Raw genomic sequence first — 18,502 nt, forward strand, 5'->3', positions numbered from 1 at the left:
TTATAATAAATTCCACAATTCATGAGAGGACCTACCTAGAGGGTATGTGGTGTGATGGATCGCTTTTGTGTGGCCCTTCTCGCCATGGTCTCATAACTCCCATCCAAGTAATTGGGCAGGACTGCGCAAATAAGGTAACTGTGGCCCACCAAAGGGATTGGTCAGTTTTGCCACCTTGCTAGGTTTAAAATGAGCCAACCCAGAGGCGAGAAAGAGGGCATCCCACCACCACTAAGGAAGAAAAGCCAAGAGCAGAACCTGTCCTTTGGACCCGGGATCCCTGCACTGAGAAGTTCCTGGAACCAGGAGATGGAGAGAGGCCGAGCTGGAACACTGGAGATGGTAAGAAGTGGTAGCAGACAAACAGCAGCAGGAGAACCAGCAACAGATTGCACACTGGGCTTCCAGGCCTACGGAGCAAGAAAGCTGAGTGCCTCTGGGCAGGAGACTTGCTGGAGGATAGGGTGTCTCTGAGCACTTGGTGGAGCTAGGTTCTGCCAACCCATGGAGCTAGAGCTGAGCGCCTTTGAGCTGAGGCTTACTGGCCAAGCGAGGCAGAGCTAAGAGAGAGGTGTGCCTGCAAGCACAGCTGAGAAGAGACTGTCCCGATGGAAGAACTGTATCCTGAGTTTTCCTGAACCTGAGTTGTAACCTGTTACTTCCCTAATAAGCCCCATAACTGTAAGTATGGTCTGTGAGTTCTGTATGCCCACTGTAATGAATTATCAAACCCAGGAGAGAAGTAGAGAGTGTCATGGGAGGGATGGAGGTGTCAGAATTGGTAAGGATGGTGGAGAAAGGAGGCATGTCTAACCTCTGCCTCAAAGGTATAAGCCTTGGGCTGCCTTTTTTTTTTTTCTTTTTAATTGTGCTGTAGATGAAGGTTTACAGATCAAATTATTTTCTCACTAAGCAATTGATATACATATTGTTTTGTGGCGTTGGATGCTAACCCCACGACATGTCAACACTCTCCCCTTCTCAACCTTGAGTTCCCCATTATCAGCTTTCCTGTGCCCTCCTGCCTTCTCGTCCTTGCCCCTGGGCTGGTGTGCCCATTTAGTCTCGCTCTGTTTTATGGGCCTGTCTAATCTTTGGCTGAAGGATGAACCTCAGGAGTGACTTCAGTACTGAGTTAAAAGGGTAAACAGGTGCCATACTCTCGGTGTTTCTCCAGTCTCTGTTGGGCCAGTTAAGTCTGGTCTTTTTTTGTGTTTGTGAGTTAGAATTTTGCTCTACATTTTTTTTCCAGCTCTGACTGGGACCCCCTATTGTGATTCCTGTCAGAGCGGTCAGCGATGGTATTCGGGTGCCATCTAGTTGTACTAGACTCAGTCTTTTGGAAGCTGTGGTAGTTGTGGTCCGTTAGTCCTTTGGACTAATCTTTCCCTTATGTCTTTGGTTTTCTTCATTCTCCCTTCCTCCAGATGGGTGAGATCAGTGGAGTACCTTAGATGGCCACTCACAAGCTTTTAAGATCTGAGACACTACTATGTTATGCCAATTGAGATAGATGTCCTCTGATACCATGGTTCCCACAGCCCTAAGCCCAGTAACTCCGTCTCTCAGGGAGTTTGGCCATGTCTATGAAGCTTCCGTGACCTTGCCTTGGTCAAGTTCTGCTGGCTTCCCCAGTATTGTGTACTGTCTTACCCTTCACCAAAGTTACCACTTACCTATTTTCTATTTAGCGTTTTTCCCTCCCCACCATCCCCCTCGTAACCATTAAAGATTGTTTCTTTTTGTGTGTAAACCTTTTCATGAATTTTTATAATAGTGGTCTCATACGATATTTGTCCTTTTGTGATTGATTTATTTCACTCAGCATAACGTCCTCCAGATTCATTCATATTGTGAGATGTTTCGCAGACGCATCATTTGTTCTTTATCGTTGAGTGGTATTCCATTGCGTGTATGTACCATAGTTTACCCACTCATCTGTTGATGGGCACTTAGGTCATTTCCATCTTTTTGCTATTGTGAGCAATGCTGAAGTGAACAGGGGTGTACATACGTCTATTTGTATGACAGCTCTTATTTCTCTAGGATTTTTTTATATTCCTAGGAGTAGGCTGCTGATCTTGATTCTCCTTCCCCTTTGTGAAATTGGAGGTCAGACATCGCCCCCATGTCATTTTTACTCTGTGACAATTGATACATGATGATATATGCTCCCTGATATAAAAGCTTCAAAAGTTACCATCATACCCAAAACTGCCTGTACCCTGGCCATGGTTTTCTAGACTGAGTTCTTGGTACCCTATGAATTTTGAGACCTAGAAAACATAAATATGCCCAATACAACTACTAAATAGAGTACAGTCAATAGAGCTTGAAGACAGGCTTGTTGAAAAGAAAAAGACAGAAAAAAAAAAAAAAAAAGCAGCCTTCAGAGACATGAAACTAGAAAAAAAAAAGAAAGGGAAGAGGTGAAAAAAAGAAATGCAAAAAATTTTAACTGGTTTTAACTGGGCACCCAGAGCACACATTTATATATACAACAAACAAAATTTTTCCCAAACACTTTATTGACAAAGTGAGGAACTGGAAGAAAATTTTGGGGAACCATATATCTGAAAAGGGTTTGATATCCAGAATACATAAGAACTCCTACGACTTAATAATAAAAAGACAAACAACCCAATCAAAAAATGGACAAAGGATTTGAATAAACATTTCACCGAAGAGGATACACAAATGGCCAAAAAGCACAGGAACAACTGCTCAAGGTCATTAGTCATTGTCGTTAGCTGCCTTTGAGTTGTGATTCCATGTACAGGAGGATTTGACCGTAGTGATCCAAAGAGTTTTTACTGGCTGATTTTTCAGATGCAGATTGTCAGGCCTTTCTTCCTCGTCTATCTTAAACTGGAATCTCTACTGAAACCTGTTCAGCATCCAGCAACACACAAGCCTCCCCTGATAGACCACTGACAGATGGGTGCTGGCTGTGCTTGAGGTACACTGGCCAGAAATCAAACACAGATCTCCTGCACGGAAGGCAAGATTTCTACGACTGAACCGCTACTGCCCTCCATTAATCATTCCAAAAAAAGCACCAAACCCACAGCCGTCGAGTTGATTTCGACTCATAGCGACCCTATAGGACAGAGTAGAACTGCACCATAGAATTTCCAAGGAGTGCCGGGCGGATTCGAACTGCCAACCTCTTGGTTAGCAGCCGTAGCACTTAACCACTATGCCACCCCATTAATCATTAAAAAATAGGGAGATATAAATCATTTCACACTCACTAGAATGGCTATGAGAAAAAAAATGGACAATAACAGGCGTTAGTGAGAGTGTAGAGAAATTGGAACCCTCATGCATTGCTGGTGGGAATACAAAATGGTACAGCCACTGTGGAAGATAGTTTGGCACTTCTTCAAAAAGTTAGACATAATGGTCATGAAAGGAGAGACTGGAAGAAGGGAGTGGGCTGACTCATTGGGGGAGAGTAAATGGGAGTATGTAGTAAGGTGTACATAAGCTTATATGTGACAGACTGACTTGATATGTAAACTTTCACTTAAGGCACAATAAAAATTACTTAAAAAAAAAAAAAAGTTAGACATAGAACTACCATATGACCCAGCATTCCCAATCCTAGTATATACCAGAAAGAACTGAAAGCAGTAATGCAAACAGAAACCTGCAGATCAACATTTACTGCAGCACTAGTCATAACAGTCAAAAGGTGGAAACAACTTTATGTCAATCAATAGATAAATAGATAAACAAAATGTGGTACATAGATACAACAGAATATTACTCAGCCATTAAGTAAAATCAAGTCTTGATACATGCTACGACATGGCTGAACCCTGAAAACATTATGCTGAGTAAAATAAGTCAGTCACAAAAGGACAAATAGTGTATGATCCACTTATATGAAATAGGCAAATATATAGAGACAAAAGCTTATTACTAAGGGTGGGAAGGAGGAGAAAAGCGTGAGTCATTGCTTAGGGAGCAATGGTGGTAGAATAATTTGGAAAAGGATAGTGGTTAACAGTTGCCCAACATGATGAACACAATCAATGTCACTGAATTGTGCATGTAGAAAATGTTGAATTGGCAAATGTTTCATTATATATATTTTTAACACAATGAAATAAAAAATAAGTTTCCCTGAACAACACTTACTCTTACTTATGTAACATACTGATATTTTTCATTAAAAAAGAAAAACTGTTACTGTGACTCTCAAGATTAAATTCATCCTGAAGTTTGAAAAGCACTGGCTCAGAGGAACTGACAACCATAGGAAAATTCTTCCTTTCCATGAATATCTACATTGTTTGAGAAAACTATTCAGGAGATGAAAAAACTGAGAAGACAGCATGCCTCCAAGGCAGGGATTATATCTGTAATAATCATTTACTGTCTGCTGAGCTGATAACATTTTGTAAAATAAAGTACTTTCAAGGTGAGGGCATACCTACAAAGTATATCTAAATAAAAAGACTTAGGAGAACTTGAGTACCCTGGATACCTTCAAAGCCAGAGATGGTGAAAAGAGCTCTAGGAGACAGAGGAGTGACACCAAACGATTTTTTTTTATTTGTGGTACAAATATATATAAAACATTTGCCACTTAAACATTTTTTATATGTATGAAATTTTCCATAATCCTTAACAGAAACTCAGTGCCCCCTAGGCAGTGGTTCCTCCTTTCCTCTTCCTTCCCACCCCTGGTAACCACCCATAAACTTTGATCTCTATACAACTGCCAATTCTAGATATTTCATGTAAGTAGGATCATATAATATTTGTCCCTTTGTGACTGACTTATTCATTCAGCATAATGTTTTCCAGGTTCATTCATGTTGTAGCATGTATAAGAACTTCATTTCTCTGTATGGCTAAGTAATATTCCATTTTACCACCTGTCTGCCAGTTTGTTGTACTATGGTGTCTTGCATGTTGCTATGCTGTAAGCCATGCCATTGGTATTTCAAATATAGCAGGGTCACCCATGGTGGACAGGTTTCAGCAGAGCTTCCACACTAAGACTAAGAAGAATGGCCTGGTAATCTACTTCCAAAAATAAGCCAATAAAAACCTGATGGATCACACAGAATATTGCCTGATATAGTGCTGGAAGATGAACCCTATAGACTAGAAGACAGTCAAAACACACAGCGGCCTCAACAACGGACCTGAGCATATCAATGATCCTAAAGATGATGCAGGGCTGGGCAACATTTCACTCTACTGCACACAGGGTTGCCATGAGTCAGGGCCAACTGGACAGTAACTAACAACAATATTCCACCTGTTAATAGACATTTAGGTTGTTTCCACCTTTTGGCTATTGTGATCAAATAATTCTTAAACAAATGGAAGCACCAATGGGAAAGAAAAATTCCTTAGGACTGACGTTATATCCGCCAAAGGAAAATGAAAATTACTTATAGATTAGAAATTCCTATCAGTATTAGGTATGGTGGTATAGTGGTTAATCATTACGGCTGCTAGCCAAAAGGTCGGCAGTTCAAATCCACCAGGCGCTCCTTGGAAACCCAATGGGGCAGTTCAACTCTGTCCTATAGGGTTGCTATAAGTCACAATCGACTTGACAGTAATGGGTACGGGCATTAGTGTTAAGTACTACACAGTCCGTTATAGGCACAGAAAGTTTGTAAACTACCCTGATCGTCTAACCACTTCCTTCAAAAAAAAATGTGCAGCTCCAAATGTATAAATCCAACTTCAAATCAAAATTATAGAATGCAATTCATTCTTAAATATTAGATTCCCAGTACTCATCTGTAAACATTTACTAAGCAGCTAGTATGTAAGTCATGACATTTAAACCTAACAAACCCTGTGAAATAGATACTTACTATCCTCAGTTTATAGATACAGAAAGTGAGGCTTAAAAAGTTAAAGAAGTTACACAGCTAATAAATGATAAAACTAAGATATACTAAGTGCCAGTTTTGTTCTTATTGGCAGCTGCAAATCAGAAAGTTTTTTTCCATCCCATTATTTGTCAATGCTTTTCTTAAAAACTATACATATCTTTCTAAATGTTGAAGTAATTCACCCACCTTTATATCTGCAAAAGACTATTAGATCTAATTAGCAGAAGGAAAAATTAATCCCTTCTTAGCTTTAAAGATAAGTTAAATGCAATTTAAATGTAGTTAAGTTTAAACAAATAACCTAAGACATCACTGACACTGGCATTTTTTTGGTACCAGAGTCCCTGGTAATGCAAAAGATTGGCAGTTTGAGTCCATCTGGAGGTGCCTGGGAAGAAAGGCCTGGTGATCTACCTCCCAAAAATCAGCCACAGAAAATCCTATGGAGCACAGTTCTAAGAATTATTTGATCACAATAGCCAAAAGGTGGAAACAACCTAAATGTCTGTTAACAAGTGCAATACTGTTGTTAGTTACCGTCCAGTTGGCTCTGACTCATGGCAACCCCGTGTGCAACAGAGCGAAACGTTGCCCAGCCCTGCACCATCTTTATGATCCTTGATATGCTCAAGTTTATTGTTGAGGCCACAGTGTATTCTGACTGCCTTCTAGCTTATAGGGTTCATCTGACACACAGGGTCACCGTGAGCTAAAATCAACTTAACAGCAACTGATACTGGTATTATCTATTATGCAAGGTACTTTGTAACCTGTAGTTTTATTTACTTTAGTTATATGCCAGGTACTTGTGTTTTGAGATACTTTCCCACCTTTTATGGGCCACTTAATTTTGTTACTAGTTAAAAGATGCAGCTTTAGATTGTATTTCAGAATAAAAAGTCCTCTTCTAACACAAATGGAAGAAACTGATACGGAAATAATTGTTACCAAATGTTGACGGACACATCCCAATCGAAAATAACTGCTTCTACTCATTGCTGTTGAGTCGATTCCAACCCACAGCAACCCTATAGGACAGAGTAGAAATGCCCCATACGGTTTCTAAGGAGCAGCTGGTGGATCTGAACTGCCAACTTTTTGGTTCGTAGCCAATCTCTTAACCACTGTGCTACCAGGGCTCCAACTGTTTCTACTCCCTCCATAACATTGTAATTTATGAAGTTTTTTGTAAGATATGAGACATCTAGGAGAATGAAGAACACCAAAGACACAAGGAAAATATGGGCCCAAGAAACAGGAAGGGCCACGTAAACCAGAGACTCCATCAGCCTGAGACCAGGAGAACTAGATGGTGCCCAGCTACCACTAATGATGGCCCTGACAGGGAACACAATAGAGTTCCTGACAGAGCAGGGGAAAAGTGGGACGCAGAACTCAAATTCTAGTAAAAAGACCAGACTTAATGGTCTGACTGAGACTGGAGGGACCCCAGAAGACATGGCCCCCGGACTCTCTTGTTAGCCCAAAACTAAAACCATTTCCGAAGCCAACTCTTCAGACAAAGATAAGACTGGACTATAAGACATAAAATGATACTTGTGAAGCGTATGCTTCTTAGCTCAAGTAGATCCATGAGACTACACGGGCAGCTCCTGTCCAGAGGCGAGATGAGAAGGCAGAGTCCAGAGGCGAGATGAGAAGGCAGAGATAGACAGGCTGGTTGAATGGACATGGGAAACACAGGGTGGAAAGAAGAAGTGTGCTGTCACATTACAGAGAGAGCAATTAGGGTCACGTAACAATGTGTGTATAAATTTATGTATGAGAAATTGACTTGAACTGTAAACTTTCACTTAAATCACAATAAAAAAATAATAATATTAAAAAAGATGAGACATCTTTAACGAAATTAAACTTGATTTGCCATATTTGGTTTTCAAAAAATCCATATTATAGGAAATGCAGTAATTATATTCACTTTACTCATACTTTTTGTCTTTTATACTGCTGTATTTCTTAAAACCCTTTCAAAATTTAAATTTTGTTTGAGACACTATCCTTTAATATAAAAGCAATGTTTTGTTACTGTCAAGATCTTAGACTATTCAAAACCTTTAAACCCAGTTGATTCTTAGTTCTTCCATCTATAAAACATGAGAATTACAACCAAATTAACAAATCAGATAACAAAATGCCAAAAATTAAGTCATTAAAGGGGAATCCAAAGAAAGAGCCAGTTGTGAAAGAACAGGAAGTGATGTACAGTGCCATTTTGCAGATGAACTATTTAGAAACATAAGAAGTGCCATACTAATCTGGAGTCAACCCAGACTAATAGCTCTCAGTATTCTCCGGCAGTGGCATCAGAGGTCAGCTGAAATAGCCCTCAAGCAGTCTTTCGTTAATAATGAATTTATTTAAGTGATGATGAACATACTTTTACCACTCTTGGGCAGAGGTCCTACCACCTATGGAAAACAAGGTTTCTTTTTAGTTGTCGTAAAGAGTACCCCTTAGTTCTAACACACCGAAATATATCAAGTAGTTTACCTATACCGTGTGCACATTTCTTAAGTTTTCTAGCTCTTCTTGATAAATTCTCTCTGCCTGCATCTTTCCAGGATAAAAGCAAAGTCACCCTTCACTCAGCAGTATGCTTGAAGTTACACATGCTAGTATACATGAATTGTCAACAACAAACTGTTGGCAACAACAACAAATACAAACCCCCCAGGGAATTCAATTTTATAGCACAACTTGCCAGGTAGGAGAAAACTCCACAGACCAGAATATACAGCTTGTGCCAGGAAATAAAGATTCAAATGAGTAGTGTTGTTTAAGTTAAAATGAATTGAAATAAACATCAAAAGAGAGTTAACACAGCAAAGAGAATTTCATTTTCTGAGAAAAAAAAAATTGTGATTTAACATACCATAAATGTGTCTCCCTATGTCAAGATTCACTAAAAGAAACTTAGAAAATCTAGTGCCTAGTGACACTATTAACAACAACCTTAAATCCCTGACTCAAAACAGATTTCAAAATGCAACATAGACAACAAAAAGCTCTGATGGACAACACTTAGTGACAGCATAAAATCTGTTGGTATTTAATGTCACCCTCTAAGAAAAGCTAAAACACCAAGTACAACTTACTGGTAAAATATCAAAACAACTCATCTATATATATTTTAGTCATCTCCACTACGTACTGAAAAAATTATTTAATTTTCTTAATACTCATATATGGAACATTTTGAAATCACTTCACCAGTAAACCTAATACTTAAAGAAAAAGAAAAGTATCAACAGTAGACTTCAAGACTGCTTTTGGTCACGAAAAGCACTTGGCAAGACAAGACTTTCAGAATATCTTAAAAAACTTATTTACTTATTTCTACTGTACTAAGTACAAAACCAACAAGTACTACTGTAAATCAGATAAGATGCTTTGTTTTAAACAAATATGGTATGAAGCAAAAGAAGTTAAAAAATGACTTACTGACAAGAGAATATAGATCCTATCATGGCATTACAAGGACATTAATGTTATTATTTTGCATTTGCTACAAAAAAGGTTTGCAACCTCATCATTTTCAGAAAATTCTAATTTCAATATTATACAAAAGAGTATTAACCCTAAAAATTCACTGCTCAAGAAGAAATGTCTATCAGACAGCCTGGCTGTACGAAATAATCTTCAACAATTCCTCAAGCACTACAAAGTCATAGGAAGAAAAGCGGGGGATGAGAGGAAACAATTATTTTATCTGATTCCCAACCTGCTTAAAATATGTCAATCCAGTGCTTAAAAAGGGAGAGACATCAAAACTGTTCTAACATGGCAGGGGTCCCTCTCGAGAGGCCACATCCCTCAATAATAACAAAAGGAACAGATACACTTCCCAGTTACTGCTCTCAGGGGAAGAGTACTAAACCAGTACTGTTATGGATTTAAAAACCGAAGGAAAAAAGAGTAACCTTTCCAAGGGAAGCGCCATTACTTCCCTCTCCTGCTACCCGCACCCCCCCCCCCTTTCAGTGTATACATGGGTCTGTGCAAGAAGAAACAGCCTTGGACTTCTGCGGCATTGCAGCAGACTAGAGGATGGGGAGGGTGGAAGGGTAGGGGAGAGAAAGGCTTCCATCATCCTTAAAGAAGAGGGGTACAGACTTCCTGCGGGGGGGGCGATGGGGGGAGTGGGATGGAATCGAGCAGCTACTCAGCCAAGCTAACCAGAGAAGTCTCCCTTCCCAAGAACACTGACACTACAAGGGAAATGGAGCGGGAGGAGCTAGACAAGAAGGGAAAGGGACCTCAAGCCTTAAATCGGGGTGCACATCAACACAGTCTCCCTATGAGGGCCACACCTTCCTCGAGACATCCCCTTCCACCACCCCTTCCGGTGACCCTCAGGAAAGAGGAATGCAATTGCTCTTGCCCCTCAAAACGGGAGGGAGCCGAGCTCACCAGCTTCTTTACCCCACCCACAGACTCACAGACCCTCCTTGTCTCCCTCCCCCACCCCACCCCCACAGCCCTTCTTCCACGCAGAGGCCTGAGTGGGCCGAATTTGCCCGCCCCCCTCCAGGTCTCCCTTACGCAAAGCAGAGGTGCCCTTACCCTTTCGCCGACAGGTCTGGGGCGGGGTAGGCGGGCGCAGCCCCCTGCAGAGCTCCGGTAGCCGCTTCGCTGGAGGGCGAGAAGTGAGGAGGAGGGGGCCCGGCGACAGACCGCCGCCCCCCCCCCCGAGCCCCAGCGAGCCGCCCAGCCCAAGCTCTGCGACAAGGGGCAATGGGGGGGGGGCGAGGGGACGACCGGGGTCGATGAGGCGCCCTCAGCACTTGGGCTCAGTTAAGATGGCGCGGGGAAGTGCCGGCAGCCGCCACTACCGCTGCCTCGGGGGTACCGGCCCGGGCCTCGGCCGCCTCCCGTCCTCACACAGCCGAGGCCCTCTCAGTCCCCTGCCGCGGCCCCTCGGCGGGCGGGCCCACGCACAGACCTCCGCCGCCACCACCACCACCCCTGGGAAGGGGGCGCTCACAAAGGGAAGAGAGGCCTCGGGCCGGCCGGCGGGCGGCGGGGCGGGGTCCCCAGGGGCCCGGAGGCCTCAGAGGTTCTAGGGTGCCTCGCGCTCTCGGCCCGCAAAGAGCGCAGGGTGAGCGGGACCCCTCCTCTCTCCTCAGGCGGGCGGCGGCGCCGACTCACTCTCTTTGCCGCCCTCGCTCTTTCCCTCTCTCCCTCTCTCTCCCTCTCTCTCTCTCCCTCTCCCTCTCCCTTACGAGCCCTGAAGCCACAGAGCCCAGCCGCTGCCCAGGTTTCCCCCCCTTCCCCGACACCACTCCCCTCCTCCCGACAGTCACCCCAGTCTCCGATCTCGCGAGATTTCCCGCCTGACAGGCCCGACCCTGCGCGAGACACGACTACGTGCGCGCGCGCGCGCCCTCACAGGAGCGCGCGGATGCTTGCGCGGGGCGGAGTCGCCCCGGGAGCCCCGCAGTCCTGGAGCCCCATCCTCTGTCCAGCGCGGGCTCACTCAGCTCGCGGACCTCTCGTGCCACGTGGGCATCAGATGCATACATATACCCTCAAAAATCTGAGAAAGAAGTGCTTATATGCACTCCTCCTTCTCGTCCCACGCCCAAAACATCTGCCACTACTAATCCTGCGACTGAGCAGTGTGTACTCTCCCACTTCAACACACCTTAGTTTGATCCCTCCGCAGAATTCTGAAGTCAACTGGGCAGCGTAGGCAGTATGTAACTGAATTTTTGAGAGTCTAATAGTTGATAATAATTTATGGAAGGGTCGCTATGAGTCGGAATCGACTCGAGGGCACTGAGTTTGAATAAGACTTTTACAGGTTTAAACCATTCTGGATGCTGGTGGTGGATAGGAAAGAGACAAATTCTTGAGAAGTTTTTGTGGATTTTTCTAGTAGGTTGAAAGGTGAGTTTTTTGGAACAAGAGCAACGGATTAAAGGGTCCTAAGGGTCCTATGCAGGGAAGAAGTAGAATTTATCTAATTTTTTTTTGTGGTGAAAAACTTTTTTAAAGGGAAAACCCCTTCAGTGAACTACAAAGAAAGCAGTTTTACTGAAGAACCAAATAGTGTGCCTAAAGTGCAGTCATAAAAGATCTTGGTTCTTCAGCCAAGACAACGGAGAAAAATGGGTCTGTTGTGTTAGATTTATGAGTTAAAATGTACTCTGGAGCCGTGATTGGCTGTTAGAGTAAACTAGGAAAGTAAACTGCCCATAATTAGTAAAGCAAGACATCTACTTCCGTGGGATGTACACATCTGTTCTCAAAACTCTGTCTTGGATTACTGTTCTTGCTCTGTGAGTCAGTCATTCTTCCTTTCACCTATATTGTCAACTACTTTCAAATGGCAGCTTCCAAGAAGCATAAAAAGCATGTTTACTCTCTTTCCTTTTGGGGGAAAAGAAAGTTTACTATCTTCTCTCCTCTTCTTCACACCCCAGCTTCTTAGAAAACTTGTCTATCTTCCCATTTCCACTTAAATTGTTCTTGCCAAGGTCATGAGTGACCTGCTGTCCAGTGTCCAGTGGAGTCATTTTCCTTCTTGATATCTGCAACATTTGACCTAGTTGATACTCCTTCCATCCTGAAACTCTGTTCCTCCTTGGCTTCTTCACCACTTGAAACCAGTTTTCCTTCTACCTTCTCAACCCCACTGGGCTCCTCTTCCTTCACCCACCCCATAAATGATCCCTTCTCCTGAAAGTGTTGCAACGAGAATGTTCCCTTCTATTATTTCATACATTTGGGAATAGAAAAATACTTAAGCTCTCTTATAGTTTTTTTTTAATTTAATTTTTTATCAAATATTTCAAGCATTCACAAAAGGAGAAAGAATAGAATAATCAGCTTCCATGTGTCTATCACCCAGCTTCAACTATTATCAACATTTTACCATTCTTGTTTCATCTGTTTTCCCACACACTTTTTTTTCCTGGAATATTTTTAAATAAATTTCAGTCACTATAACATCTCACCCATAAATACTTCAGCTGTGGCTCTAAGACATCTGATGTAACATAACCACCACATCATTATCACATCTTTACAAAATTAATGGAGGAAATACCCATCCATGTTCAGTTTTTCCCGATACTTTCCAGTACTTTTACAGTTCGTTTATCTGAATCAGGATCTGAACAAGTCCTACATACTTCTTTTGATTGATAAATGTCACTTAAGTCTCTTTTCATTCATGATGGTTTCCTTCCCTTTTTCTTCGTTTCCTTCTTCCTTTCTATTTTTCATATGTGGTTTATTTGTTGAAGAAATCAGATCATATGTCCTGTAGAATGTCCCACATTCTGAACATGGCTGATGCAGCCTTGCAGTGTCATTTCACATTTTCTTCAATGCTCTTGTTTCCTGGGGTGGGGGGGAGCCCACCACTACCACAGAGTCGATTCCGACTCATAACGACCCTATAGGACAGAGTAGAACTGTCCCACAGAGTTTCCAAGGAGCACCTACCTGGTAGATTCAAACTGCCAACCTTTTGGTTAACAGCCATATAGCACTCAACCAGCATGCCACCAGGGTTTCCATTTCTTGTAAAGTGATAGTTAAATTTAAAGATTTGATTATATTTAGGTTGAATTTTTTTTTTTGCAAGAATGTTACATAGGTGGCATTTTTCATAATATTTTGTATCTGCCATCATCTCATTCTCACACTCACCTACATCTCTGCCACAAATTGTAGTCCCCCCCTCCCCCCGCCGCCATCCTTCCCCGGCACACCCAAAACCACAGAGAACCTTAATTAAGAGAACCTGGCTGTCTTTTTTTATTCCTGATCTGTGCCTGTGCCTGTGTTCTGGGGCTAAAACGCCTTCCTCCTCAAACTCTTCAAACTTCACACACATAGACTTATCTCAATGTCAAATTTACTCGACAGTAAACTATATTAGTAGATATTGTAAAATATATCAGTTATTTTAATTTTAGCCAAGAAAAAAATAAGTCAATGCTTAGAACAATTGGCAGATATTGCATTTCCTGTGAATTTAATTCATCGACGTTTCTCCGATTTGTCCACTTCATCCTCGTTGCCTCTGCCTTGGTTCATATCTCGTAGTTTCTCACCTAGATACTTATAATTGCCTTCTGACTACTCTCCTTGCCCCCCAGTGTGCCTCATTCTCCATACCACAGTGAATGGTTTTAATGTTTCTAAAATGCAGTTTCTAAAAGCTGATTGTCAATTTTCAGCTTAGAAGTCTTCCATAGCTCCTCATAGTCCTTCAAATGCAATCCAGACAAAACCCCTGCATACCTCTCCAGCATTATTTAGGATGGATGTTTCCACTCGAACTATTATTCACTATTCTGCAAACACTGACATGCTGCTTTGAAGACACACTACTGTATCTCTCTGCCTGGAATGCCTTCTTTCTTGGTCAATATCCTTCTAGATTCAGCTCAAGTGTCACCTCCCTTGAGAGGCCTTCTTATATCCTAATTAGGTATCTCCTAAGCCTGTAAATTGGGATCAGAAGGCTGCAGGGAGAAGAACGATGGATATCAACCAGGTGTAACATTAACAGAAAAGTCGCCAGGCAGGGACAAAACCAAGAATAAGCCCCTTTCCATATACTGTCTTATTTAACCTTCACAACAATCCTGTGAGGTAGGTACTATTATTATTACCTCCATTTTACAGATAAGAAAACCAGGGCTCAGAAAGCTGATGTCACTGGCCCAAGATCACACAAGTGGTAAGCTAGAATTTGAACCCAGGTCTTAATGAATCCAAAAGCACATTCCCTTTTTACTCCTGGTGCCATATTGTACTCCTGGAACCACCAACCGAGGACATGATGCCATGGACACATTTCTGGTGTATGAGAGATGCCTGAGCATGTGTGATATCCACGTATTTGTTGTTACACATGTATCTCTGTGTGAGAAGCTAGCTTGTCAGTGTGTGAGCGGGTGTAGTGATATAAGCATCTGCCCACTGAAGCTATCTTTTCAGTATTATAACTAAGTAGAGGATTGAGTCATGTGTACAAGGTTACTTGTTCAAGTCAATTTAACAAATACTGTCGCATTCCTATTGTGTATGGTTTAAAGTAAGATACAGAAGGGGTGAGCAGAACTAATATTTACTCTGTGCCAAGCACTGTATGAAACACATACTTTACATTCATTATACCCTTTTATCCTCCCAACAACCCTGAAAGATAGAGATGTTTAGGATGATGATGATGATTCCAACTGCAGAGGAGAAAAGTAGTTCAGGGAAGTTAAATAATTCTGCGCAACGTTACACAGCTAGTAAGTGGAGAGCTAAAATTAGAGTACAGGTTCAGTCTGAATCTTAAGGCTCTGTTTTTTCCAGTGCCTCCCAGTCCCCTTCCCCACGGCCCCCCCTCAGGAACTTAAAATTCTACTATGGTTTAAATAACAATGCAAAGCCACCTGTGATCAAATGACACACTAAACCAGACCTTACTTTCACCTTTCTGGGCCTTAGTTTCCCACAATAGACTAAAATGATCTCTAGAGTCCTTTGCAGTTCAAAAATCTATCATTATAGGGATTATGCAAATAATACCTGCATAGATCTTGAATTTCAAAGCATGTGTGTGCGTGTGTGCTCGTGTGCACACGCACATACATGTATGCATGCCAAGAGTCCATATGTAGAAACAGAAAGAGAAAACTCTTCTTTGGGTATTCTAGGAAACTACAGGGAAAATTTGTTGGTCATGATGATATCTCCATCCAGCATTATCTAGTATGTAAACTTTTTGCAATCACATTGTCTATTATGTTTACTTATGGAAATCTCTATTTCTCCCAAGTAGAAGGCAAAAATCAATAAAGCATGTGAGAGGTAAGAAGGATATGTCTTAGCATTCCCAGTTGAGAAACCAGGGGTGAGGCACTGCATGGAACTGATCATTATATAAATGAATTAATTAAATAAGCAAGTTTCTGAAAGCCCATTCAACCCTAGATTGTTATCAGTGTTATCATCTCCACGGATTTTTATTTTTAGGTCCCAGGATCAACCAACTGAGGCAGGTTGTAGTCTGCTTGTCATATAGACATGTCTCAGAAGTGTCTATAGAAGGCTACTTGATGTAGGCATGGTTTCACATGCTGGAAAATACAACTGATTGTGTACAGAGTTGTTTCATATACTCTGCATTCCCATACAGTAATTGTATGCATTTTGTGAACATCTTTTTGTAATGCTCATCTTACATTTGGGAGGCAACAGGTTCTGCCATTTTAACCCACAGGAATGGATACATGCCAGGCCAAGATATCCTAAGGGTGGTAGAATACAATTTAGTCCAAGAAAGTCCTGACCTAGAAACGTTTCAGTCTCAGGTATCTACCAGCTAAGCAAGAGCAGCAGGCCGTGAATAAATTAAAGCAGCTTTTTTTTTTTACCCCAGAGTCTAAAAGAAATCCAGCTCTGAAGAAATCAAGCAAAGGATGAGAAGGTAGTACAGCTACGCCTAAAAACATTGACTTTGGAGTCTTACCTCCATTACTTACTAGTGTCTGGAACCAGTGTTATTTTGTATCAGTTTTCATAACCATGCTTAGCCTTCCTATACTTACCTGTAAAGTGGGGCTAACATTACCTTCTTCAGAGGGTTTTGTGAGAATTAAATAACTTGTAAAGTGCTTAGCACTCTGCCTAGCCCATGGACAATGTTTTAATGTGTAAACTATTACTGTGTCTGTGTAAAGAGGTAAATATTCATCGCACAGCTCCAACACTGCCCTCTGGCAGGCACCCCATGAACAGTGCATGGTGTTTGTCTGGGACACCTGCGAATGTGGGAAGGGTTGGGCAGCATGTTTGTGGACTGAGAGGTTTCTGGAATGTATCTTCAAGACCAATTGGCGATTTGGTCATGCTTTTCTCTTTGGCTGGCATCTGCGAGGATTTAAAAAAAAAAAAAAAACTTACTCAAATTCCAGCCAGATTTGTGCCACAGAGAATATGAAAAAGAAACAGCTGGCAATCAAAACATAAATAAGTTGATATTTTATTGGCCTGGAATTGTCTTTGAGTCTCCTTTTTATCCTTCTCTTTACTTAGTAGTAGTACTGTACTAGTAAGAACCTTTTTTTTTTTAACGTGACAATTTATATCAGCTTAAGGAAAAAGAGGAGCCCTGGTGGCTCCGTGGTTAAGAGCTTGGCTGCTAATCAAAAGGTCAGCAGTTCGAATCCACTAGGCACTCCTTGGAAACCCTATGGGGCAGTTCTACTGTCCCCTACGGGGTTGCTGTGAGTCAGAATCAACTCAACAGCAACGAGTTGTTTGTTTTTTTTAAGGGAAAAAAAAGGGGAGGGGGAATTTATTAGGCCATGTAACAAGAAGTCCAGTGCCTCAAGAACTAAAAATATTTTGTTAGGTGTTTATCTCTTTCTGTCTCCCCTTTCTCTGTCTCTCCACACACTACACCCAGCTCCCAATCCCCAATCTCTTGGCTATTTTTCTCTATAGACTGGATTCTGTTATAATGTAGGGGTGTGTGTGTGTGTGTGTGTGTTCTGAGAGGGGTGTGGCTGGTAAATTTGAGGGACTTCAGGTGCTTCCCACTGCTGCCACCTAGTTTAATATACCCAAATACTGAATGCTGTCGTTGATACTGTCAACATACAGGAGATGAATCAAGGAGATTTCTAATAATGGTTTTAATCATATGTTTCCTTTACTTACATGTTATACTGTATTATAATCACTAGTAACAGGAGCCCTTGTCCCCAAGTTCAGATTTTATACAGTTAAGCTTGCCTGCTATGTGACTTCTCATACATAACCTGCTCCCTCCCACCTACTGCCCCAAAACCCTTGAGCAGGGGACAAAGATCTAGTCTAGTTACCAAATGACATCATGTCTAGTTACCAAATGACATCATATAATGATATCATGAAACCCATTCTTTATTTGTCCTCTTCATAAGTCTTCTCAGTATAGAAATATAAAAACAAAAACACCAGTTGCCATTGAGTGGACTCTGAATCATGGCGACCCCATGTATGTCAGAATATGTAGGATTTGAAGGTATTTGGGACTTTGTGAGGGTGAGCGGGTCAGAACTTGGGGCTTAAGAACTGTAAATATATTTCCATGAGAGGTTTAAGCAGACATCACATAAATCATACTGAATAGAACTTGCGTCTTAATTGTTTATTTCATGCAGCAGAGAGATACGGACAGGGGCGGATTATCCAACAAGCAAGGTAAGTATAGTGCTTACCTTGCTTACCAGATCAATGATAGTGAACAATTTCACATGGGTTTCAGTACATCAAATATGTGGTGAAATTGCTCACCTTGCTTACTGGGTCATCCACCCCTGTCAGGGACTGTAAATTTAAAAAGAGGCTTTGATTCTGTAGGAAGGTGCTCTGGGGTTGGGAAAGAGACAGATGCCAGCCATACCTAGAAGCAGAATCTTTGATGTGGTGAAAAAAATGTGAAATTGTCCATGACAGATGACCTGGTAAACAAGATAAGTACTGTACTTACCTTGCTTATTAGATAATCTGCCCCTGACTGGACTGGGAAAAAAGTAGGGTAGAACAGCCACAGGAGGTCCAGATTTACATCATCGCAGCTTAGTGACCCCAAGAGCAAAGGAAAGCTTCTC

The 18,502-nt window shown here is 41.8% G+C and overlaps 1 protein-coding gene across 1 annotated transcript in view; it reads right to left on the minus strand.

Moving 5' to 3' along the window:
• The window catches only part of TAOK1 (TAO kinase 1), a 154,480-nt gene extending 143,333 nt beyond the window's left edge, over nt 1–11,147 (minus strand). Inside the window, exon 1 of the mRNA XM_049861547.1 lies at nt 10,455–11,147. The gene's annotated coding sequence lies outside the window, so the exon portion shown is untranslated. The remainder of the gene's footprint in view (nt 1–10,454) is intronic.
• Between the last annotated feature and the right edge of the window lie 7,355 nt (nt 11,148–18,502).

Source organism: Elephas maximus, chromosome 19 (genome assembly GCF_024166365.1).
Source record: "Elephas maximus indicus isolate mEleMax1 chromosome 19, mEleMax1 primary haplotype, whole genome shotgun sequence".
NCBI lineage: Eukaryota > Metazoa > Chordata > Mammalia > Proboscidea > Elephantidae > Elephas > Elephas maximus.